At 44.6% G+C, this 27,086-nt stretch overlaps 1 protein-coding gene and 3 non-coding genes across 4 annotated transcripts in view; 2 read left to right on the forward strand and 2 right to left on the reverse strand.

Annotated features, from left to right (window-relative positions):
• Positions 1-6,956: 6,956 nt before the first annotated feature.
• Positions 6,957-7,028, reverse strand: trnaa-ugc (transfer RNA alanine (anticodon UGC)). The gene has a single exon. It is a non-coding gene; the product is annotated as a tRNA-Ala (tRNA).
• A 3,254-nt stretch (positions 7,029-10,282) lies between these two features.
• LOC134339768 (histone H2B-like) overlaps positions 10,283-27,086 on the reverse strand; it is a 75,321-nt gene continuing 58,517 nt past the window's right edge. Inside the window, exon 2 of the transcript XR_010016445.1 lies at positions 10,283-10,847. The gene's annotated coding sequence lies outside the window, so the exon portion shown is untranslated. The remainder of the gene's footprint in view (positions 10,848-27,086) is intronic.
• Positions 14,128-14,199, forward strand: trnam-cau (transfer RNA methionine (anticodon CAU)). The gene has a single exon. It is a non-coding gene; the product is annotated as a tRNA-Met (tRNA).
• trnan-guu (transfer RNA asparagine (anticodon GUU)) lies at positions 14,329-14,402 on the forward strand. The gene has a single exon. It is a non-coding gene; the product is annotated as a tRNA-Asn (tRNA).

The raw sequence follows: 27,086 nt of genomic DNA on the forward strand, positions 1-27,086 counted from the left end.
GATTAACTCAATCAAAACAAGGGACAGTTGGAAGACGGGGTGTCCTGAGTCCACGGACTGGACTATGAATCGGAATGCAGACTTCACGGAACGGACCATGACACAAACTGGTTACTGAAGGGAACAAACAGCCGTAAATTACCGATTGACGCTTGCTGAGAAGAGGGTAATAGATGGAATTCTGACCTGGAGCAGAGTCAACAAAAAGGAGAATTCAAGCCAATCAGATGGTCGACAGTGAATGACACTGGAATAGTATAACTGAACTGGAAAATATGAATATAGAAGTGGAAACTTCGAATGTGCTAGCAGCGGTAACTCTTTCCTGAAACCCACCATCGCAAGGAAGAACTATCAAGTCACTGACTGGGAGAAGAAAGGATGGATTACTTGGCCAACTGAGATGCCCCAGTTTGGTGATATAGATGAGAAAATTAGTCTGAGTGAGTATTGGTATAGCGGGAACAGCAGACTTCCTGTTCTAAGTTGTTGGCCCAGTGTCGACACAGTTACATTGTTGTTTATTGCAGAGACAATAAAGTGGGAGTTTTGATTACTATATTTATAAGTTACAGAGTGAATTTCCTAACCTAGTTCGATAGGACTATCGATGGACTAGAACAAAAATACTCTTCCAGATGCACTTCAAAAATTCCATTTCTTATCTTGCACAAAAAATGATCAGGTTAATTTTGGAGAAGTTGAAATATCTGATTGCTGTAACCCTATCTACAATATGACATTTCTGTGTGATTTGCTAGCAGATCTGCTCCTCAAAATTCTACCAGCTATGGAGAGAATTACAGTATAATCCCAGCAATGTGGTTGTTGGTGGTTATTTTATTTATTCCTAAACTCAACTCATACTTACATACTCATCGGTTTTTCTAAAGAACATGGACAATCAGAATTTTTTTTCCCATTTGCTAATGCGTTAGGCAGGCGCCATTCACAGGAATAAAACCTGCTGCAGAGTGAGGATTGATCGGACAGAGAGCAGATCGGGATCTGGTGGAATCACATGGAGCATGGGAGCCGCTTCACTCCTCGAAACTCCCGCAACATGGAGCGACAGTGGTATAGGGATGAGCACAGCTGCCTTTCAAGCAGCTCACCCGGGTTCGATTCCAGGCGATCGCCGTGTGTTGTACCTGTTTTTCAGCACTTGTCACATAAACGTCTGGGCCTGGAATCACTCAGTCACATTACATCCTTCTCTATGAAATGAACATTTCTGCCCGTAGTTCGTCTGCTATTTTAGCCCAATGTTTCTCTTTCCGAATTGTCTTACCGTCATCGTGCATTGGTCTCGCCCTATCTGAGATGTCCCCCTTTTCACTTCCCACACAACTTCTCACCTGCTTTGACACTAAAAGCTATCTTCTTCTCTCATCGTTTCTAATTAAGTGTCACGATCAGAAAGGTTGATCCCGTTTGATCACTCACAAATGTTTCTTGAGGTGATGAGTGTTTCCAGTATGTTCTGTTCAATCTGTTCAATACCAGACACAGCTTCATGCAGCGGAGAACAAGATGTGTTGGACAAACGCTAAGCACAACAGATTGTCGTTTTACCCGCGAAGTTCTTAACAAAACTCGGAAAGTGATGAAGTGAGCAGACGGAAATTTCAGTTAGAAGTAAAAGTTTATCTTTTTAAGTGAAATGTCTGTTGTCTACACAGGTGACGTGACAGCGATTTGCGGTAAAATATTCTGCTGAGGAATAACAGACGATGGTTTCGATCTGTCGGCCTCTGCATAATGCGCCCAGCACATTCCCGCCGCGCCATTCTGCTGATAGGTAAATATCTCTGTTCCTCTCCTGTCTTTCTATTTGTTAATTTTTGACGCTTTCCCCCGATTATCTATTGTTATGTTAGTTGGATTATTTTACCTGTCTAATTTCCCTCGTGTCTCTCTCACGGTTTTACCTTCCTCCCCGTCCTCCTTTCCCTGTCCATCACTTCCTACCGCATCCGGTTATTATCCGGCCTCTGTGCTCCAACCCAGCCGGATATCTCCTCCCCGACATTTCAGCAACGGATCTGATTTTCATTATCATTGTGTCCCTATTCCTACGACCCTGCAGTCAGACACACTGGTTATCTCCCTCTGTGTCTCCTTGCCTTCCTTCTCTCTGTCAGCGGGCTGTTATTCAGGCTATAAACACAGGTGCTGGAAATCCCAAGCACAGAATGCCGGAGCAATCACCAGGTCAGACAGCATCTCTGGGGAGGAGTAAACAGTCGATGTTTCGTGCGGAGATGCCGCCTGGCCCGCTGCATTTCTCCTCCATTTTTTGTATGCTATTTCGGCCAGTCTCCGACATAACGAGCAGCGACCGCAGTCTGAGGTGCAGCGGAGAATACACCCACACTCCGGGATTTATTTTGTCCCATCACCTCCCAATCCGTCCATATGATCGAATGAAGGACAGAATTCCGTCAGTTTTCAATAATTCGCAAATCACTGGGTCTTAATGTGAAAGTGAACTGCTGTCAGCAGTCCTCTCTGTCCTTTGTAGAGTCCTGCCGTCGGATGTCTTGCGATTCTCGTACCAGACGGATTAGCAAGTGTTAGAGCTCTCTCAATGATGCTCCTGTGAAATAAAAACAGATTGAAGAGGGGTTGGGGAAGTCTCAATGAAGCCAGGAAGTGGACTCACCGGTGCGCTTTCTTGCTGTTCTTTGTGGCGTTCAGAGGGCGGGTTTGGTGGTCCACTCTCTCTCTCTTGAGGAGCCGTTTATTTGCGGTAATGAGCGGTCCCCTGGCCTAATGAATCATCTCTTTAGTCTTGTCCACGTTGAGACTTCCAACCGCATTCATTAACGCGTCATTGTGTTGACTGACGATTGGGTTTGAGCTTTGCAATGTTCAAAATTCAATGCTCACTAGCGTGGAGATTCCGGGGATTGAACTCGGGACCTCATACATGCAAAGCCTGCGCTCTTCCACTGAGCTACATCCCCAGTTAAAATACAGAAGTGTTCAGGTCCAAACCTTCCTGCATATCACAACTGAGCAGTGCAACACGGATAATGGCTGATGGTCACAGTCATTCGGCCCCGAGTCTGCTCCACCATCCAGTGCGATCATACTTGATCCTTGTTCAGTTCTCTCCCCAAACACCATGATAATTTTTGGGGAATGAAACTAATTAGACTCCAGCAGAATGATCACGAAAAGGGAAACACGTACCACATTCTGAAGGATAATTTGAATCTCGCTGTTCTGTCTATCGAATGGTTTCCTTGTGAAAAAGATGGACGCTTGACCTCACAATCTACACCGTTATGACACTCCACCTTATTGTTTACCCGCACTGTGCTTTCTTTGTCGTTGTTTCACTTTATTCTGTATTTTACTATTTATTTACCTTGTTCTCTCTCAATGCACTGTGCAATGATATGATGTCTATGAATAGTATGAAAGAGAAGCTTTTGTCACATATTGTATCTAGGTACGGCAGCAGAAAGGGAGCACGGACACAGAACACGGACACTAAACACGGGGACAAAAAGAGACAATTCCAAACTCAACGATAGATAGTTTCTTCTCTTAGCGCGGCAATGCTCCGCTCTCACTCCAGTGGTTGAACTTGATGGTGATACTGACGAGGTTGCAGGCGAGGTTTCAGGCAGGAAGGGAAGGGAACAGTCCAGCAAACAATCCCTGGTTTGCAGAGGTATTTATGTGCCAGACCGAAATGAGAATCGGGTGTCTCAATTAAGGCACCCAACAGAACAAAGGAGAAAAGAGGAAAACCCGGAACAAAGATCGATAGATCGGACTGTAAACCGGAATGCGGACGTCACGGACCGGACCATGACAATGGGGAGTGTATTGATCCCAGGGTCGGAGAAAACAGGACTATTACTGAAGTAAAATCTGAAACTGCAGGAAATATTCCACAACTCAGACTGCGTCTATGGAGGGAGAATCAGAGTTCGCGTTTCAGGTCGGTGACTTTCACCCTGAGCTCTGGGGCTTTGGAGGAGAGAATCTCACTAAGTTGCAATAGTTCTTCGACACTTCCAATCAGTTCTCCTCGAGACTTTTCAGGTGTTAAATTAAGTGTCCTTGGACTTGTGACTTATCAGGATGGCTTCTTGTAAGCTTTTCAAGAGTCAAGGCATTTATATAACTGGGCACAGATTCTTTACTGCCCTGCAGTGTATGTAAAATGGCAGCGCTAATCTCTCGGGCAGCAGTTGGTCCTGATCCTTCCCCAGTGAATTTCCAGCCGAGTTATTCTGAGCTATCAAAGACCTTATAAGTTCTGCTGCTTTGTCTCTTTTGTTAATAACATTCCTAGCTTTGTTTAATCCTTCTGAGTCTGCTTGCTACAGCGCTTAGTTCCAAAGATCCAGTGTGACCTTCTTCCTCATCAACTCCCCTTGTAAGCTGCTCGAAAACTCTATTAGACTGGTTAAACGCAAGCTATTATGGACAAAGTCATGTTGACTGTCTCTAATCAGGCGCTGCCTATCTCAATATATACGTACTGTTTATGTCTGGTTCTCGAGAAAATTTCAGTTATTTATCCGTTGCTGATTTCAGATTCAGCGGCTTGTAATTTCAAGGAACCTTTCTTAAACAACAGAGCAACAAACCTTCTGAACACCGCCTGTGGTTAAGGACATATGAAATATATCTGCGATGGCCCCTGCTATTGCTGCACTAACCTTCAACAAGGACAAAAGGATACCTTACGAGGCCATGAAGTATTTACACTCCAATTTGCCTCCTCTTTTGCAATCAGACAGTTGAAATGTCTGATTGCTGTAACCCTATCTACAATATGACATTTCTGTGTGATTTGCCAGCAGATCTGCTCCTCAAAATGGAGAGAATTACAGTATAATCCCAGCAATGTGGTTGTTGGTGGTTATTTTATTTATTCCTAAACTCAACTCATACTTACATATTCATCGGCTTTTCTAAAGAACATGGACAATCAGAATTTTCTTTCCCATTTGCTGATGCGTGAGGCCGGCGCCATTTGCAGGAATAAAACCTGCTGCAGAGTGAGGATTGATCCGACAGAGAGCGGCTCGGGATCTGGTGGAATCACATGGAGCATGGGAGCCGCTTCACTCCTCGAAACTCCCACAACATGGAGCGACAGTGGTATAGGGATGAGCACAGCTGCCTTTCAAGCAGCTCACCCGGGTTCGATTCCAGGCGATCGCCGTGAGTTGTACCTGTTTTTCAGCACTTGTCACATAAACACATCGGTCTGGAATCACTCAGTCACATTACATCCTTCTCTATGAAATGAAAATTTCTGCCCGTAGTTCGTCTGCTATTTTAGCCCAGTGTTTCTCTTTCCGATTTATCTTACCACCATCGTGTATTGGTCTCGCCCTATCAGAGATGTCCCCTTTTCACTTCCCACACAACTTCTCGCCTTCTTTGGCACTGAAAACTCTATTTTTCTCCCACCATTTCCAATTAAGTGTAACGATCAGAAAGGTTAATCCCGTTTCATCACTCACAAATGTTTCTTGAGGTGATGAGTGTTTCCAGCATTTTCTGTTCAATCTGTTCAATACCAGACACAGCTTCATGCAGCGGAGAACAAGATGTGTTGGACAAACGCTGAACACAACAGCAACTGTCGTTTTACCCACGAAGTTCTCAACAAATCTCGGAATGTGGTGAAGCGAGTGGACGGCAATTTCAGTTAGAAGTACAAGTTTTTCTTTTTAACTGAAATGTGTGTTGTGTACACAGGTGACGTGACGGCGATTTGCGGTAAAATATTCTGCTGAGGAATAACAGACGATGGTTTCCATCTGTCGGCCTCTGGATAACGGGCCCAGCACATTCCCGCCGCGCCATTGTGCTGATCGATAAATATCTCTGTTCCTCTCCTGTCTTTCTATTTGTTAATTTTGACGCTTCCTCCCGATTATCTATTGTTATGTTTGTTGGATTATTTTTACTGTCTAATTTTCCTCGTGTCTCTCTCACGCTTTTACCTTCCTCCCCACCACCCCCCACCCCCCGTCCTCCTTTCCCTGTTCATCACTTCCTACCGCATCCGGTTATTATCCGGTCTCTGTGCTCCGACCCAGCCGGATATCTCGTCCCCGACATTTCAGCAACGGATCTGATTTTCATTATCATTCTGGCCCTATTCCTACGGCCCTGCAGTCAGACACACTGGTTATCTCCCTCTGTGTCTCCTTGCCTTCCTTCTCTCTGTCAGCGGGCTGTTATTTAGGCTATAAACACAGGTGCTGGAAATCCCAAGCACAGAATGCCGGAGCAATCACCAGGTCAGTCAGCATCTCTGGGGAGGAGTAAACAGTTGCTGTTTCGTGCGGAGATGCCGCCTGGCCCGCTGAATTTCTCCTCCATTTTTGTGTGTTATTTCGGTCAGTCTTCGACATAACGAGCAGCGACCGCAGTCTGAGGTACAGCGGAGAATACACCCACACTCCGGGATTTATTTTGTCCAATCCCGAGCCTCATTCACCTCCCAATCCGTCCATATGATCGAATGAAGGACAGAATTCCATCATTTTTCAATAATCCGCAAATCACTGGGTCTTAATGTGAAAGTGAACTGTCAGCAGTCCTCTCTCTCCTCTGTAGCGTCCTGCTGTCGGATGTCTTGCGATTCTCGTACCAGACGGATTAGCAAGTGGTTAGAGCTCTCTCAATGATGCTTCTGTGAAATAAAAACAGATTGAAGAGGGGTTGGGGAAGTCTCACTGAAGCCAGGAAGTGGACACACCGGTGCGCTTTCTTGCTGTTCTTTGTGGCGTTCGGAGGGCGGGTTTGGTGGTCCACTCTCTCTCTCTTGAGGAGCCGTTTATTTGCGGTAATGAGCGGTCCCCGAATGAAGCATCTCTTTAGACTTGTCCACGTTGAGACTCAACGCATCATTGAGCAAACCTGACGATTGGGTTTGAGCTTTACATTGTTCAAAATTCAATACTCACTAGTGGAGATGCCGGGGATTGAACCCGGGACCTCATACATGCAAAGCAAGCGCTCTTCCACTGAGCTACATCCCCAGTTAAAATACAGAAGTGTTAAGGTCCAAACCTTCCTGCATATCACAATTGAACAGTGCAACACAGACAATGGCTGATGGCCACAGTCATTCGGCCCCGAGTCTACTCCACCATCCAGTGCGATCATACTTGATCCTTGTTCAGTTCTCTTCCCAAACGCCATGATAATTTTTGTGGAATGAAAATTACACTCAAGCAGAATGATCACGGAAAAGGGAACACGTACCACATTCTGAAGGATAATTTCAATCTCGCTGTTCTGTCTATTGAATGGTTTCCATCTGAAAAAAGATGGACGCTTGACCTCACAATCTACACCATTATGACACTCCACCTTATTGTTTACCCGCACTGTGCTTTCTTTGTCGTTGTTTCACTTTATTCTGTATTTTACTATTTATTTACCTTGTTCTCTCTCAATGCACTGTGCAATGATATGATGTCTATGAATAGTATGAAAGAGAAGCTTTTGTCACATATTGTATCTAGGTACGGCAGCAGAAAGGGAGCACGGACACAGAACACGGACACTAAACACGGGGTCACAAAGAGACAGTTCCAAACTCAAGGATAGATAGTTCCTTCTCTTGGCGTGGCAATCTCCACTCTCACTCCAGCGGTTGAACTTGATGGGGATAGTGACGAGGTTGCAGGCGAAGGTTTCTGGCAGGAAGGGAAGGAAACAGTCCAGCAAACAATCCCTGGTTTGCAGAGGTATTTATGTGCCAGACCGAAATGAGAATCGGGTGTCTCAATTAAGGCACCCAACAGAACAAAGGAGAAAAGAGGAAAACCCGGAACAAGGATCGATAGATCGGACTGTAAACCAGAAGGCAGACCTCACGGACCGGACCATGACAATGGGGAGTGTATTGATCCCGTGGTCGGAGAAAACAGGACTATTACTGAAGTAAAATCTGAAACTGCCGGAAATATTCCACAACTCAGACAGCGTCTATGGAGGGAGAATCAGAGTTCGCGTTTCAGGTCGGTGACTTTCACCCTGAGCTCTGGGGCTTTGGAGGAGAGAATCTCACTAAGTTGCAATAGTTCTTCGATACTTCCAATCAGTTCTCCTCGAGACTTTTCAGGTGTTAAATTAAGTGTCCTTGGACTTGTGACTTATCAGGATGGCTTCTTGTAAGCTTTTCAAGAGTCAAGGGTTTTATATAACTGGGCACAGATTTTTCACTGCCCTGCAGTGTATGTAAAATGGCAGCGCTAATCTCTCGGGCAACAGTTGGTCCTGATCCTTCCCCAGTGAATTTCCAGCCGAGTTATTCTGAGCTATCAAAGACCTTATAAGTTCTGCTGCTTTGTCTCTTTTGTTAATAACATTCCTAGTTTTGTTTAAACCTTCCCAGTCTGCTTGCTACAGCGCTTAGTTCCAAAGATCCAGTGTGACCGTCTTCCTCATCAGCTCCCCTTGTAAGCTGCTCGAAAACTCTATTGGACTGGTTAAACGCAAGCTATTATGGACAAAGTCATGTTGACTGTCTCTAATCAGGCGCTGCCTATCTCAATATATAGGTACTGTATATGTCTGGTTCTCGAGAAAATTTCAGTTATTTACCCGTTGCTGATTTCAGATTCAGCGGCTTGTAATTTCAAGGAATCTTTCTTAAACAACAGAACCACAAACCTTCTGAACACCGCCTGTGGTTAAGATATATATGAAATATATCTGCGATGGACCCTGCTATTTCTGCACTAACCTTCAACAAGGACAAAGGGATACCTTACGAGGCCATGAAGTATTTACACCCCAATTTGCCTCCTCTTTTGCAATCAGAGTATTGCCCATGACCTCACTAATGTTTTATCTGAGTTATATAGATTGTGCGTCCGTTTCCTGAGAAAATTAAAGTAAAAAAAAAATCTTTTACGTTCTCCCTAATCTCCTTTGGTTCCATTTACAGATGACCACGCTGACCATCGTGAAGGCCAATGTTGTCCCTCGCTATCCTTTTGCTCTTAATATATCTGTAGAATCCCTTGGGATTCTCCTTCCAGTTGTCTGCCAAAGCAAACTTATACTTTCCTTTCCTCTCCTAATTTGCCCTTTAAGTGTTGTGTGCATTCTTTGCATGATCAAAGCATCATGCGTCCCTCGTCCCTGGTGTATCAAGGTGCACACTCGTGTCCCAGTCTATCGCAGAGGGAGAGATCCTCAGAACTGTCAAAGTATGTCGGCACATCATTCTCATTCCACCGCCGGCTATTGATGTCACTTTCAGCAGAAAGAAGGAGCAGGTCGTTGTTCTCCATGGCCAGAGACACCGTGTCTGCATCTGTATCACACAACCGAGTTAATCATGTGAGAGTGCGGGGTTCATTTCATACCTGTCAGTCTCTGTACAGTGTGAGAGTGCGGCTTATCCGCCTTTTCCTCGCCTCGACGCCCCGGTCACTTTGTGTCGTCCCGTCGCCTCCCATAATTGAACAGACTAACGCGCTTGGGAAGCGGAATCATCGGGGCCAGATGGGCTTCATTGCAGAGATATGAAAGAGGTAGCTGAACAGATGGTGGGAGCATTAGTTGCGTCCTTTCAAGAATCACTAGATTCAGAAATGTTTCCGGAGATGTGGAAAATTGAAACTCTCTCTCCACCTTTCGAAGAATGGAAGGGGGCAACAGCCATATGGCCTGATTTCAGTGTTTAACATGATGTTGGAGTCCATTATTAAGCATTATTTTACAAATAATATATTTTCTTGTTAACTGATTTTTCAATAAGGAGGAAATTCAGACATTAGGTACAAATGGAGTTAGGTGTCCTTGTGCAGGATTCCCCAAATGCTGACTTGCAGCTTGAGTTGGGAGTAAGGAGGCAAATACAATGTTCGCATTCAGTCTGAGAGGACACAGGTACAGTGTAATCTCATTTTAGAAAGGCAGAGACGAGTCACGGTCATGTGATGGGTGGATTTATTCAAGAGGTAACAAGTCGGCACGGTGCAGGGTTTATCAGTAAATTTGAGACCGTTTCACAAAACAGGCAGGTCAAAAACATTTGTACACATTAGTCTCTGTACAGTGTGAGAGTGCGGGGTTCGTTCCGTACCTGTCAGTCTCTGTACAGTGTGAGAGTGTGGGGTTCGTTTCATACTTGTCAGTCTCTGTACAGTGTGAGAGTGCGGGGTTCATTTCATACCTGTCAGTCTCTGTACAGTGTGAGAGTGCGGGCTTCATTCTGTACCTGTCAGTCTCTGGTACAGTGTGAGAGTGTGGGGTTCAATCTGTACCTGTCAGTTTCTGGTATAGTACAGAGGTTTAGTCCACAGATTACCTCGAAGTAATGTTAATTCAGTTTCATTACTGCAGTTGATTAGTTTGATTAAATCTTCTTTGAACAATTGGACACAATGATCCACATGAATACAGTATCTCAGAATCAATGCTATCAGTCAATAACAGCATCAGACACAGGAGCAGTGTTATGTGACTGGGCCCATGGAGTCTGCTCCTCCATTCGATCGTGGCTGATTTATTATCCCTCCCAACCCTGTTCTCCTGCCGTCTTCCCATAATGTGTGACACTCTTAATATTTAAGAACTTACCTACGTCCGCTTTAAATAGACCCAATAACTTTACCTCCAGAGCCGTCCGTTTTTAATATACCAAATTACTTGGCTTGCTCAGCAATGAATGCCACAGATTCCTTTCTTCACTGTCCGTCGATAATGCATTCCGTTCGGTGCAGTCCTCTGTCACAATCCTGTCCCAGAGAATAAAGCTGTGGGTCTGCGCCAATCTTTTCACCTCCTGCCCAACAATGTGAAACAGCATCCGCGTCTCACCAAATGGATTCCTCTCCCTAAAGTTCAAAGCTGAAAGATTAAACTAAATTTATTACCGAAGTATATATCGTAACCACATGAGCATCCACCGTAAATACAATGAAACACAAGAGAATCAATGAAAGACCGCACTCAAGAAAGACAGCAAACGAGCAATGTGCAAAAGACTATAAACTATGCAAATACAAGAAAGAACAAACACGATATTAATAATAAATAAATAATCAATAAATGTCGAGAACATGAAACGAGTAGTCTTGAGAGTGAGTCTATGCGTTGCGGGTACAGTTCAGTGTTGGGTAAATGAAGCTATCCATTCTTCTTCAGGAGTCTGACGGTTGAGGGGTGATGGACCTGTTGATGTGTTACCTCCTTCCTGATGGATCTGTGTGAAGAGAGTATGACCTCCATGGCCGCGGCCCTGTATTCCGTGTAGATGCGCTCAGCGGTGGGGAGGGGCATAACTGTGCTGGACTGGGCTCTATCCATTACGCTTTCTGGGCTTTTCTGTACAAGGACATTGGTGGTTCCATGCCAGGTTCTCTTGCCACCAGTCAATATACTCTCCACCACTCATCTATTGAAGTCTGTCAAACTTTTAGATGACATGCAGAGCACTGCCGTGCCTTCTTTGTAACAGGAGGTATGTGCCGGGCCCAGGAGAGAGAATCTGAAATGATAACACTGAGGAAGTTATATTTCCTCCTTCATCCTTCCCTCGCTGCTGCTCCCTGGTCGCTCACCAACCGCACTGAGCTCTCACTTGGCTTTTGGCATAGATTCCCTTCTCACTTCTTTCATTTAATTTCGTGAGCTGAGTTTGTCAAATCGCTCCCCTAACACTACTCCCTCGGTGATAGCTTAACTACCTAAAAATGTTTCCAGTGCTTCTTAAGTTGTTGTCTTCCACAGCATCGTCTCTTCAAAGGCACAACACGCTGCCAGGATGTTATGACCATCGCGTAGTTATTGATGTCCACATGCAACTAATATTGAGACAGTTCCTCTGAAGTATTTCCAGGACTGTTTTTTTTTCATATCCCCACTGTGTTTGTCACATTTACTCTTTCAGTTTTCTACCGTGAGTGTGCGTGAGTGTTCGTGTGGTGAGCGTTCGTGTGTGTGTGTGTGTGTGTGTGTGTGTGTGTTTGTCTGTGTGTGTGTTGTTTGTGTGGGTATGAGATTCACCAGCAGATTCAATTTCAATGTAATGTTTGGGAACTCATTCCCAGACCAGAGAAACAACTCTTATCAAGTGTCTACCTCTGGGAGGGAAAGGGTAAATTTCCTTAATCAAAAAAGGTATTTTAATTATATTTCTTGTGGTTTGTTTTGGTATGTGTTAACAGCTTTTATTGAATTAATCAATTCGAATTTTATTTTTACAACATAAGAACATTTCTCAGAATGTCTGCTTAATCAAAGAGTTGGGGAGATGTTATGAGGAAGCAGATTCAGCGGTTTGGCAAGTGAGATAGAAGACACGGATCAACACACACAAGATGCTGGAGGGACAGGCAGCATCTATGGAAAAGAGAACAGTCGACGTTTCAGGCCGAGACCCTTCAGCAGGACTGAAGAAAATAAAGATGAGTAGTAGAGGGGGGAGGAAGGGGGAAAGTCATGTGAGTGGTGAAACCGGGAGGGGCTGGGGTGGAGCAAACAGTTGGGAAGTTGTTTGGCGAAAGAGATACAAGACTGGAAAAGAGGGAGTCTGATAGAAGAGGACAGAGTGCCATGGAAGAAAGGAAACGGAGGAGGAGCACCAGAGGGAGGCGATGGACAGGCAAGGAATTCAACCCCCGACATCTCCAGATTGGTGACTGTGAATTGAAAAATCGGTGGGAAATCCCAGATGTTGAAATTCCGAGCAACACTCACAAAATGCTGGAGTAACTCAGCAGGCCAGGGGATAAGCAACTGCCAACCTGTCTTTACACCGTCCTACATGGGAGAGTTAAAACCTGACTCTTACCGTTTCAGTTACAAAGCTGTGGTGGTGAAATGGAAAACTCGCCCCGCGTGGCAGGGAGGTGCGAAGCATCAGCGATACTCCACATCTCCCCATCTGTCACTCACTGGTCCGGCCGTGATGGTGTGAACATGACACCAACAGTTAATCCCGGTGGAGGAATTGCTGCGTTTGAGGTAAGTGCTTGCAGTACATCAATGTCGCGAGTTCCGCTTCACAAGGTGAACTGCTGGTTCAACACTGAAGGAACTCCGACATTCATTCAATCACCAGGACAGGATTAGGAAGTTAATGGCAGCTCGGCTGAAAACGTCGTTATTTATTTAAAAAGAGACTGCCAGTGGGATGAATTGTCCGTCTGGACAATTAAATAAAGTAAAACACATTTCCCGGCGAAATGTCGACTGTACCTCTTCCTAGAGATGCTGCCTGGCCTGCTGCATTCACCAGCAACTTTGATGTGTGTTGCTTGAATTTCCAGTGTCTGCAGAATTCCTCGTGTTCACGGGTGAAATATCGGGAACGAGGTGCAAGACGGGACAGAACATAAAAGGCACGAAGATAATAACTGGGTGGGCCAGAAAGTAGGGAAGCAAGAAAGAAAGGTGGAGAAAAAGAGAAAGAGGAGAAACAGGGAATAAACAAAGAAAATGAAGTACGTTTGAGTATGAATACTCAAACAAAGAAGGCTCACCAGATTGATTCCTGGGATGGCAGGACTTTCATATGAAGAAAGACTAGATGAACTGGGCTTGTACTCGTTGGAATTTAGAAGATTGAGGGGGGATCTGATTGAAACGTATAAGATCCTAAAGAGATTGGACAGGCTAGATGCAGGAAGATTGTTCCCGATGTTGGGGAAGTCCAGAACGAGGGGCCACAGTTTGAGGATAGAGGGGAAGCCTTTTAGGACCGAGATTAGGAAAAACTTCTTCACACAGAGAGTGGTGAATCTGTGGAATTCTCTGCCACGGGAAACAGTTGAGGCCAGTTCATTGGCTATATTTAAGAGGGAGTTAGATATGGCCCTTGTGGCTACGGGGGTCAGGGGGTATGGAGGGAAGGCTGGGGCGGGGTTCTGAGTTGGAGGATCAGCCATGATCATAATAAATGGCGGTGCAGGCTCGAAGGGCCGAATGGCCTACTCCTGCACCTATTTTCTATGTTTCTATGTTTCTATGAATACGGGAAGAAGACGGAATGGACCCAGACATATACAGACACAGAACGAGACCCAGACATGTACAGCCACAGGCATAAACGCATACATACATACAGAAAACATCGCGCAACATTCACAGTTCAAAATTTTTAATATTCCCTGTAGCAGAGTGGCGCAGCGGAAGCGTGCTGGGCCCATAACCCAGAGGTCGATGGATCGAAACCATCCTCTGCTATAATCTCTGTTGGCGGCAGCAGATATTCATCCTTGTGTTTTAAAACAGTGATCTGACATATTATACAACTATAAAAGGAAATCGCATTTCAATTGAGATTCGTCATTTATTCGTAATCATTTAATTCTCGTCTCTGTGGCGCAATCGGTGAGCGCGTTCGGCTGTTAACCGAAAGGTTGGTGGTTCGAGCCCACCCAGGGACGCTGGTACTCCAGTAGTTTTTTTTCTCTCTCTCTCCCTTGTAAACGAGAAAATGTGCAGCAGCATCTATGGAATAAAGTACACAGTCGATGTGTCAGGCCGAAACCCTTCTTCAGGATCATGAAGCAGCCTGGCCTGCTGAGTTCCTCCAGCATTTTGTGTGTGTTGTTTGGATTTCCAGCATCTGCACATTTTCTCGTTTCTGATTTGACTAGTGCGCTACGAAGTCTCTTCCATGGAATTGAATTGAATTCACTTTATTAATTACGCCCTTCAAATACATGAGGAGTAAAAATCTTTACGTTACGTCTCCGTTTAAATGTGCAATGTACAATTTATTGTAAATATGTAACAAATATTATTGTATTTAATACTGTCAATATAACGTAGAAATACGAATGTATCAGCGTGAATTAATCAGTCTGATGGCCGGTGGAAAAAGCTGTTCCGGAGCCTGTTAGTCCTGGCTTTTATGCTGCGGTACTGTTTCCAGGATGGTAGCAGCAGAAACAGTTTGAGATTGGGGTGACTCGGGTTCTCAACGATCTTTCCGATCATTTTTACCAACCTGTCTCTGTAAAGGTCCTGAATAATGAGAAGTTTACATTTATGGATGCGCTGGGCTGTCCGCACCACTCTCTGCAGAGTCCTGCGATTGAGGGAAGTACAGTTCCCATACCAGGCAGTGATGCAGCCAGTCAGGATGGTCCCCTGTAGAAATTCCTCCAGATTTGGGGACCCATACCAAATGACTTCAACTGTCTGGGGTGAAAGAGGCGCTGCTGTGCCTTTTTCACCACACAGCCGGTATTTACAGACCTCGTGAGATCCTCGCTGATGTGTATGCCGAGGATTTTACACCCTCTCAACCCCAGATCCATTGATGTCAATAGGGGATGTCTACTCTGAAGAAGTTTGAATCTTCCCTTCGACGGGAGTTAGTGAAACCCTATCTCACTGCTCCCCCTCTGTGATCTCAGTTCTTGTTTTCCTGCTGCGTTTCATTACCGGCTGGGAAACTCTGCGCTGTCCGGAGGCCGGCGCACCCTACTGCCGCCGCCACGGGCTCAGGGGGAATTGAATCTGTTCTACGTGTTTCAGTCACATACTGTACCGAAATACAGTTAAACACTTCTCATTCTCACCGTTCATAGAGATCAGACCATTACACAGTGTATTGGGAGAGAACAAGGTGAAGCAATAACAAAATGCAGAATAAAGTGTAACAGGGACAGAGAAAGCACGGCGCAGGTAAATAATAAGCTGCAGCTTCGTACCGAGGTGGATTGTGAGGTCAAACGTCCATCCTACCTTATGGGAAACCATTCAATAGACACAACAGTGGGACTGAAACTATCCCTGAGACTGTGACGCGTGCTTTCAAGCTTTTCTACTTTCTGCCGGATGAAAGAAGGAACGAGAGAATAGCTGGGGCAGGTTATGTCTTTGGTCAGGAAAATGTATGTCCGATTTGACCAGAAAGTGTGTGTTTCCTCGAGTGGAGTCCGTGCTGTCATTCAGTTTGGGGGCCTCGATCATCCTACATGACGGACCACCACCATCGTACGTGAGGAATTCATCAGACGCATTAGAGTGAATTTCGCTTAGAACAAATTGCTCAGGAATTAGAGTTCTGCCTTCATGGTGCTCGGCGAGGGTTTTTTTTAGCCTGAAAGGGTACAACCTGCGACGGCCGGGAATGGAAACCGTGTTAACTACTTGGGAAGCAGCTATGCTCAACACTATACCACCATCGCCCCATGATGCAAACCAGATTCGGTTACTGAATGGTCTCTGGTGCTATAAGATTCTGTAACTCGGTTCTCAGTGTCTGAGCTGTTTTCTGAAGGATCGTTCCTCACTCTGTTGCAGTTCCTATTCCGACCACTGGATGTCGCGACGTTCCGACAGACCGGAGAAACACAGCACCTGGGATCCGACTGAAGGGAGAATCGACCCGAGAGATTCGAAGGGCTACAAATGGTTTCCTGCTTCACGTATCAGTAAAAGGGAAACAAATCATGATTATAAATACCCGTTCAAACAACACGCAGTTAGACGTTAATGGGATCCCCTCATTTGCCCAGTTCTTGAACACAGTAAGTGAGTGAATCGCTAAAGAATCCTGAGACACGTCCAGTCACACAGTGAGGAGGGAATGGGTAAAATGCGCCAGCTCTACACTCAGCAAACAAACATCAGAGTGACTCTATGAGTTCTCCTACACACTGACATCCGTGTGACAGATTCCATACTCTTGTTTATTCCTCGCTAGTTCAGTGGTTAGTATCCCCGCCTGTCACGCGGGAGACCGAGGTTCATTTCGCCAACGAGGAGACCGTTTTCCTGCTTCAAATGAATACGGGATTATAATATGGGACAATCTAGTGTGCAAATAGCCCAAAACTGGAGAGTTTCCCGAGAACAAGGGACGTTCATCATTTTGTTTTCACTTTTCCCTCACGACGTCTGTATCTCAAGACCGTTTGACGTTACACTCAATGACCGAATCCGTCACTCCGAAACATTAAACAGAGACTGCTGCTGTGAGATAGGAACTCCCGCACTTTCCCAGCACTCGTGTGACTCTCTCAGTTTGTCTGGTTGACTGTGTGGAGAAGACAGGCAAAGGAACAGCTGAAACACTTTGGAGAGAACGATGCCATGGAATGTGTAACGCCGGGTTTAAAGCCACCCTGCCCCTCCCGCAACACTGGACCCTCCGAACAGACGCTGAGAGAGTGACCTTGGGGTGGGGGGGAGGTACGATTGAGTTTTGTGACGTCATTACAACACGTGAGCATTCGGTTCGTTGCTCCGCCTCTTGACCTGATTGACAGCAAAATACATGAAAAGGGTGCGAGTTGCTGATTGGCTCAGGAGCGGTCGCGGTTGGTGACGCTGGCTGTGAATGTGCGGGAATGATGGGAAATAATATAGGTTCAGATGGGGGAGGGGGAGAGTCTGGAAAAGGAACCGGAAATGAAGGGTCCGGGTGGGGAGTGCGGTAGGAGGTTGGAATAAAGTTGGATCTTGATCTGCAAAACGGAAAAAGTAGCACAATATTTGAATGATTTCAAGAGATTTGAGAGGATACCAAAAAAAAAGAAAGAAGACTTCAAGGAATTGTTTAAATTTTACCCGAAACAGCTTTCTTTTATCAATCCCATTAAATTAACTGCAGCAATACACAAAATGCTGGAGGAATTCAACAGCATCTATGGAAAAGAGTTCAGTCGATATTTCAGACCGAGACCATTCATCAGTCCTGAGTTCCTCCGGTATTTCATGTGTGGAGCTTGGATTTCCAGCATCTGCACGTTTTCTCGTTTGAAATTAACTAAAGTGTTGAAAACTACTTTACGGAATATAGCAACACCCTTCGTCAGGGTCTCGGCCTGAAACGTCGACTGTACCTCTTCCTGGAGATGCTGCCTGGCCTGCTGCGTTCACCAGCTACTTTGATGTGTGTTGCTTGAATTTCCAGCATCTGCAGAATTGCTGTTGTTTAAAGGATATAGATTGTGCTCAAACCTTAAGGGGAGGTGATGTGCTAATCGTTAAGATAAGAAACTGTGAGAAGGCATTACATTTGAAGACTTTATTTGGTTAAAAAAAGATGGTATCTGTGTTGCCTAATGAAAATACAGGTATCAGGGGTGTTAGGACAGGTGTTGTGGTGGAGATTTCAATAAAGAGATTAAGAATGTAAACAGATTACAAGTGCAAACACGATAATATCTGCAGATGCTGGAAATTCAAGCAACGCACACTCAAAAATGTTGGTGAATGCAGCAGGTCAGGCAGCATCTATAGAAAGAGTTACAGTCAACGTTTCGGACCGAGACCCTTCGTCAGGACTCACCCGAAACGTCGACTGTACCTCTTCCTATAGATGCTGCCTGGCCTGCTGTGTGTACCAGCATTTTTTATGTGTGTTGCAGAGATTACAAGTCGTTTTAAATGGAGAAAAGATGGACAGTTGAACTGCATTGATATATTTTGATGAGGTGAAGCCTCCTAATGAAGTTAGTCTGAGTTATCTTAGTTATAATGCACAAGCTCATATTCCACCTCCGCTTAGATGTCACAATGTCAGAGATTTGGGCATGTTGTGGCAGTATCTCCTGGGAAACTAAGGTGTAGTTAGTGTTGTGGGAAATTAAGTATGAAGATTGTGAAGGTGTAAAGTTTGATTGGTGTAATCGTAGAGGAGAACATAGTGCAGCTTATAAGGATGTGATGCACTTAAGAAAGCAGCTGGTTGAACAGGTTAAAGTACAGTTAGGTGTGTCTTAAACAGAGGCCTTGCAATAAAGTTAAACCGAATGTTGATCAAGTATAACCAGTCAGATAGAATATGAAGTCAGCGGCTATGTGTCACATTGCAGGTCCATTAATAAAGATTACTTTACTAGTCAATAAAATGAAGTTTGTGATGTTTATAAAGGATGTGGTGAATTGTACTGTTCAGTCATCTAGACGTACTGAGAAAATTAAAATTATTGTGAAAGCTGCTGAAAAGTATCTCGGTATAACTGGTGTTATGTGGGAAACTGTAAAAGAAGCTCTGATGGGTGGGGTATCTGTATTTCAGTCTCTTTGTGCAGGTACAGAATGAGATTAAGAATATTGCAGTGGAATGAGAGAAGTCTGATGGTCAAGACATTAAGAAGTTGATTTCTGATTCATCAAATTCACCCAATATGAAACCGGGCTGTTACCACATTTCCTTGAAGGAAATTATATTGTAATTTAGCGTGATAGATTAGGTGGTAGAGGAGTGTTGTTGCAAGTTTAATAGGGAAAGGGATAGGACACAGAGTTGTGGATAGAATGAAGTGCATGAGATGTTTGTAGGAGAAGCATTTGATTCAACAGGTAGGGGTATTAAACTGATAAAACTCCTGTGGAGAGCTTTTGATTGATTTGTTGGAAAGTATATGTCACTCTAGCTCACTAAGGGTTGTATGGTGTGGGGATTTTAGTGCACATAGTTCACTGTGCGGTCATTCATAGAATTGTTTGATTGTAGAAGAATTTTTAGGTATTTCCAATCTTGTGTGCCTTAATGATGGGAGGGGTATGAAATTTAATGTTTCTAATACTCTGAAAACTGCTGTAAATTTAAGTCCAGTTTCAAACATTCTGGCTGGAGTGACTGAATGAAATTTTATGGGTGATGAGACAATGGGGAGTGATAATTTTCCTATATTAATAAGCTTGGGTTCGGAGTTATATAGGGGGCAGGAGACTGTTTTTAGAAGGTGGAATTCTGCTGAAGCAAACTGGGAGAATGTTGAGGCTGATAGGGGTTTCTGCAGTGAATGGTTATGTCACATTAATCATCACACTGTGGTGGAAGTGATTCCTGTTAAAATTGACATTAATAGGAGGAAGACTGCACCATGGTGGATGGGGGAATGTGCAGAGGGAATTAGGGAGAGAAATAAGGTGTTTGGGAGAGTTGAGAATTATCACTCTCTGAGTGACCTTATTAAGTATGAAAGGGTACAAGCTGTGGTGAGGAAAGTGGTGAAGGTTGTGAAAGAGGTTTACTGGAGGTCATCTTGTGATGGTATTGGACAGGATACTAAACTTGGAGGTGTTTGGGGAATGATTCAGAAAATCGGGGGGGGGGGGTGGGGTTCATCGGGTTGATAACATTCCAGTATTGATTAAAGAAAGTGCTTGTTAGAACATAGAAAATAGACTGTTAGAACATAGAACATAGAATCGTACAGCACAATACAGGCCCTTTGGCCCACAAAGTTATGCTGACCCTCAAACCCTGCCTCCCATATAAGCCCACACCTTAAATTCCTCCATATACCTGTCTAGTAGTCTCCTTAACTTCACTAGTGTATCTGCCTCCACCACTGACTCAGGCAGTGCATTCCACGCACCAACCACTCTCTGAGTAAAAAAACCTTCCTCTAATATCCCCCTTGAACTTCCCACCCCTTACCTTAAAGCCATGTCCTCTTGTATTGAGCAGTGGTGCCCTGGGGAAGAGGCACTGGCTATCCACTCTATCTATTCCTCTTATTATCTTGAACACCTCTATCATGTCTCCTCTCATCTTCTTCTCTCCAAAGAGTAAAGCCCTAGCTCCCTTATCTCTGATCATAATGCATACTCTCTTAGCCAGGCGCATCCTGGTAATTCTCTTCTGTACCCTTTCCAATGCTTCCACATCTTTCCTATAGTGAGGCGACCAGATCTGGACACAGTACTCCAAGTGTGGCCTAACCAGAGATTTATAGAGCTGCATCATTACATCGAGATTCTTAAACTCTATCCCTCGACTTATGAAAGCTAACACCCCATAAGCTTTCTTAACTACCCTATCCACCTGTGAGGCAACTTTCAGGGATCTGTGGACATGTACCCCAAGATCCCTCTGCTCCTCCACACTACCAAGTATCCTGCCATTTACTTTGTACTCAGCCTTCGAGTTTGTCCTTCCAAAGTGTACCACCTCACACTTCTCCGGGTTGAACTCCCCTGCCACTTCTAAGCCCACCTCTGCATCCTACCAATGTCTCTCTGCAATCTTTGACAATCCTCTACACTATCTACTGTACCACCAACATTTGTGTCATCTGCAAACTGCCAACCCACCCTTCTACCCCAACATCCAGGTCATTAATAAAAATCAGGAAAAGTAGAGATCCCAGAACAGATCCTTGTGGGACACCACTAGTCACAATCTTCCAATCTGAATGTACCCCCTCTACTGAAATAGAGAAGGTTGAGTTACTGGCTTGGTCATTTGCTGCAAGTCACAATCAAGGTAAGTTAAGTGAAGAGCCTAAACGATGTCGGGATGAGGTTTTAAGTGAATACACTGATGTGTTGAAAGCCAGCTGTAACAATGATTGTATTAGTTATGTAGAGTTTATTTGTGTGAATGTAAGAAAGCTATTAACAGTGCAAGTCAGATGGCTGTCGGAAAGGGTGATATATGTTATTGTATGTTTAAACATATAGCTTACAACTCTTGAGATAATATTAACAATTTGGAATCATATTTGGAGTTTAGACGATATTTCCTCCTCATAGAAAATGGTAGTGCCTGTTCTGAAACCTGGAATTCCCCACAGGTTCCTTCTAATTACAGACCAATATCAATAACATCCCATCTCATTTCAGTAAACTTATGGAACGTATGGTAATAGAGTTGTTGAATTATATTTTGGAAAAGAGAGGTGGTGTAGCATTTTATCAGTGTGGATTTTGGAAGTGTAGAATGACATTGGATTCAGTTTTATGTTTGGAAGATGATATTGGGAAAGCACAGGTAAATAAAGAAGTTGTAATTGCAGTATTTTTGTATTGAAAAAACATATGATATGTTATGAAAGGATTAAATTATAGAAATGTGGAGTGAGAAGAAGGCTACATTATTTATTTCTGAGTTTTTTATTTGTATAGGCAGTTAAGGATGCGTAAGGTATATTTGGGCTTCCAGGTGGTGGAGAATGGGACGCCATAATACAGTATTTATAGCCCTTTATTGTTTAATATTATGATTAGTCATATTATTTCTGAGATAGGTACTGGGGTTGGGAAATAACTTTTTGCAGATGATGCAGATTTATGGATCAGAGGTATAAAATTCAATTCAATTGTATATAGAATGTGATTCGTGATTAATAAGGACAAACAGTGGGAATATAGACAGGGTTTCAAGCTTTCAGTAGCTAAAATACATCTTGTGTTTTACAAATGTGATCAATAGACCTCTTTATTGATCCATATCTTCCTCAATAGCAATTGATTTGAAATTATATGGTCAAACTCTTGAATAAGTGTCAGTGGTAAGATTTTATGGCATGTGGCTGGATTATAAGCCGACATGGAAGCACCATATCAGTAAAATAATTGATAAATGTAAAGGAGCACTGAATATTCTTGGGTGTCTGTGTACGTATTGTTGGGGCACTACAGGCCCATCACTGTGACTCTGTAAATAATTGATGAGTGTAAAGGAGCACTGAATATCCCTGGGTGTCTGTGTGGATATTCTTGGGGAGCTATCGGCCCATCACCGTGACTCTGACAGGGAACCAATGCTACTAGAAATCCACCGAGCTGCTCATCTGCAAACTTCCCTTCCAGCATCTGGTGCAGAAGATCAGGCAGGACTTCAAAACCGATCTATGCTTCCAGAGCTCGGCCAACAAAGGCCTGGAGGAGATTAATGAGGCTTACCTGGTCGGGCTCTTTGCACCATCCACACCAAGCAAGTCACCCTTGTGCCCAAAGACATTCAGTTGGCTCGCTGCACCCGCCGGAAGCGAGCCTCAGCCTGGCCTCGGCACCAAACACAACAAAGGCTCTTTTAAAAGCCACGAACCTGGAAGAGGAAAGGGCCATCGCTTTCTCTTCATTACACTGTTGTGTTCACCCACATTGTCCCTCTGATCTCCCCCGTGGGAATTTTGGGATTGTTTGATGGGAAATTCCAATTCTCACACCAACTGATCTCTTTGTTTTGGTCTCAGCTCATTTCATCAACACATCGATGTCACACTTTAGCCAAAGATGACCATCCACACCAGCAATAACTCCATCATCTCACAGTCAGTGTGAACTTACTGCTCACGGTTCCTACATCCACTCCCAAATCACTCAGTTGTATCACAAACAGCAAGTGTCCCAGAACAGATCCATGTGGAACAACACTTGTCACCAGCATCTGATCACAAAACTACTCTCTGCCATCACTCTGTCTCCTATTGCAAAGCCAATTCTGGATCCAATTTGCCAAATGGCCTGACTGTGGCCAAAATGAACCGTATCAATAAACTTCGTCAGTGACGGCAGACCTGGGTGAGGATGGTCAGGACCCAAGTACTGGAGTATCGGAGACTAAAATCCAGACACGATAGGAGACGGAAACAATGACAGGGTTCAAAACCAGTCTGTGTCTGGAGGGAAGACCACTTTGTGTAACTCCTTTGCTCCAAATAGGAGAAAAATAGGTAAATAGAAGAGAAGTAAAAAAATTACAATAGAAACTGCAGATTCTGTAGTCTGAAGCAAAAGCAGAAAACAGGAAACTCCAGACGGGAGTGTTCACCACTTGTACCAGGAAAACATTTGGAGCTGTAGCAAAGCAGGAAATTCTTGCCAACTTACAAAACCATCAGCCAAAGTTAACAGACTCTGGTGAAAGAGATTCTATGTTGAACAAACACATTTGAGTGGTTGAAGCTGTAATACCAACTGTGGACAAGCGGTCCCAGGGACGCACTGAACCGAGATGTCCAGGACACGTTTGATACACCGCTCCATCACAGGGAGTTGGGGAAAATGAGAGCTGACCGTGATTTCTGAACTTGCTGATCACAAACACTGATGGGAACTGAGTTGTGAAGAGCGGTGAGGAGTCTACAAAGGGGTAGGTACAGGTGACGTGATTGGACACAGGTCTGACAGCTGGGATATTGTGGGGGAGGGAGGGTGTGAACTTGTACATGACCCTCTGGCTAAAGAAATGTCTTCTTATCTCTTTTCTGAAGAGACATCCTTCTATTCTGAGTGTGTGCCATCTGGTGCTGGACTAACCCACTACAGGAAACATCCTCTCCACGTTCACTCAAGTGGTTCTAATGTCACTCTCTCCTCATTCTTATGAACTCCAGCAAGTACAGGCCCAGAGCCATCAAATGCTCCTAATATGTGAACCTTTTCATTCCCGGGGTCATTCTCGTAAACCTGCTCTGGACCCTCTCCGATGCAAACACATCATTCCTTGGATGAAGGGCCCAGCATTGCTCACAGTACTCCTTGCGGACTGACAAATGTCAGCATGGACAAGTGGGCCCCCTGTTTTCACATTTCTGTGAGAAAAGTAACTAATTTTCATTCTTATATTTTGCTGATTTTAATGTAATCTTCTTCCTCAGTTGTAATTTCTATTTCCCTTCATGATGAAGACTTTGCATTCAAAGTCAACAACATCTCCTCCACAATCACCATCAGCACTGGTGCACCACAAGGTTGTGCTTGGCCCACGACTCTACTCACTTTATACCTGTGATTGTGTGGCTAAGTACAACTCCAGTGACATTTTTAAGATTGCAGATGACACCACTGTTGTTGGATGAATCAAAGGTGGTGACACATTTGCCCTCAGGAGGGAGATGTGTGATCTGGTTGAATGGTGCCACAACGACAACCTCTCACTCAATATCAGCAGATCACTGACCACAGGGGCAGGAAACCGGACGTCCACGGATCAGTCATCATCAGGGGACTGGAGGTGGAGAGAGTCAGTAACATTAAATTTCTGAGCATTATCATTTCAGAGGGTCTGCCCTGGGACTAGCAGTAAGTGTCACTATAAAGCAGGCACGGCAGTGACTCTACCTGCGTATAATCAGCGTGACATCTCAAACTGTGACATATATAGATGCAGAGTGGAGAGTAACCTGACTGGTTTTATCACGGCCTGATATGGAAACACAACGATCAGGAATGGAAAGGAAAATGTCTACAAGAAATTTGTGGAGATGTCAGGTGTAAGTTTTTTTTTACACAGAGCGTGGTGAGTGCGTGGAATGGGCTACCGGCAAAGGTGGTGGAGGCAGATACAATGGGGTATTTTCACAGACTCCTGGATAGGTACTTTGAGTTTAGAAAAATAAAGGGCTCTGGGGAATGCCAGGTAATTTCTAAAATAAGTAGAGGTTTGGCACAGCATCGTGGGCCAAAGGGCCTGTATTGTGCTGTAGGTTTTCTATGTTTCTAACTGGTGGATGCATCCCAGTTCATTACAGGCAAAGCCCTCCCCATCATTCAGTACCTTTACAAGCAGCATTTCGACAGGAAAGCTGCATCCATCATCAACAACATCCTTCATCCACCTCATGCTGTCTTCCACTGCTGCCATCGGAAAGGACGTACAAGAGCCTTAGGTCCCACACCACCAGGTTCAGGAAGAGTTGTTTCCCTGCACCAGTCATGCTCTTGAAATGGCGTAGGTATCTTCACTGAACTGATTCCATAACCTGCAGACTCACTTTCAAGTACTCCACAACTGAATTGCACAGTAATACACATCAAAGTTGCTGGTGAACGCAGCAGGCCAGGCAGCATCTCTAGGAAGAGGTGCAGTCAACGTTTCAGGCCGAGACCCTTCGTCAGGACACAGTAATATTTATGTTTTAATATTTGCATGATCTGTCTTTTGCACATTGGTTGTCTGTCAGTCTTTGCCGTTTATAGTTTTTCTAAATTCCACTGTCTTCATTTCCCTGTAAATACCTGAAAGGAAATGAATCTGAAAGTAGTAACCTGTTGTGCCAGATGTCCCAACACAGGAGACCACTGCTACACTACGATAAGGAATGTCTGTCGTTTGCTCCCTTTTGACCACATTTTGTTAAGTTGGATCATTTGGCTGTACTCGTCCTACCTGCACACAGACAGAGCCTGAGGAACAAGGCTCCAGAGATCAAGATAACCGAGGAGTGGTGTTGGGAGGCAGAGGAACGGTTACAGGATTGCCTTGAGTCAGCAGGCTGAGCCATGTTCAAGAACTCATCTCAGGACCTGAAGGACGACACCAGGGTCACTAGAGACTTTACTAAAACAGCTATGGAGGTGTGTGTCCCCGCAAAATCATTCAGGGTTTTCCCAAATCAGTAGGCCTGGATGAGCAATGAGATCCGGAACCTGCTGAGTTCCAGGTCAGAGGCTTTCAAGTCTGGAGATCAGGAATGCTACAAGAGGTGCAGGTATGATCTCCGGAAACCATCTCTCGGGCAAAGTGGAGATTCCGGGCTAGACTGGAATAAAAGAGGGATGCTTGACAGCTGCGGCAGGGTTTGAATGCCAGAACCTCCTGGAAAGGTAAATCTCGTGACAAAGGGGACAGCACAGCTTCGCTTCCAGACGAGCTCAATGCCTTCTATGCTCACTTTGTCCACCAGAAGAGGGAGGAACCATCGTGCACCCCCGTGTCTCCCGATGGTCATTTGGTCTCAGTAACGGAAGATGACGTGTGGGCTGCCTTCAAGAGAGTGAATCCAAGGAAAGCATCCGGTCTGGATGGAGTTCCTGGCTGAGTACTGAAGACCTGTGCTGACCAGCTGGCTGGTGTATTCATGGATATCTTCAAACTCTTGATCTGGCAGTGTGTGGAACCCACCTGCTTCAAGGAAGCTTCAATTATATCGGTGCCCAAGAGGAGCGTGGTAACCTGTTTGAATGACTATTGCCCAGTGGCACTTACATCCACAGTGATGAAGTGTTTTGAGAGGCTGGTGTTGAAGCATATCAGCTCTTGTCTGAATGGTGACTTGGATCCTCTCCAATTCACCTTCTGAAGCAATAGCAGATGCTGTCTCGTTGGCTCTTCACACAACTCTGGAACATCTGGACAGCAAAGATGCAAACATCTGGATGCCCTTTATTGATTACAATTCAGCATTTAAGACTGTCATCCCCTCAAAACTGATCAGTAAGCTCTCAGACCTGGGCCTCAATACCTCCTTGTTCAATTGGATGCTGGATTTCCTGAGGTGCAGATCCAAGTCAGTTCAGATTGGCAGAAACAGCTTCTCCACAATCTCTATCAGCACAGGAGCACCATGGGGAAGTGTGCTTAGCCCCCAGCTCTACTCACTTTACACCTATGACTGTGTGGCTACAGACAACTCCAACACCATATG

This window comes from Mobula hypostoma, chromosome 30 (genome assembly GCF_963921235.1).
Source record: "Mobula hypostoma chromosome 30, sMobHyp1.1, whole genome shotgun sequence".
In the NCBI taxonomy this organism is placed as follows: Eukaryota; Metazoa; Chordata; class Chondrichthyes; order Myliobatiformes; family Myliobatidae; genus Mobula; species Mobula hypostoma.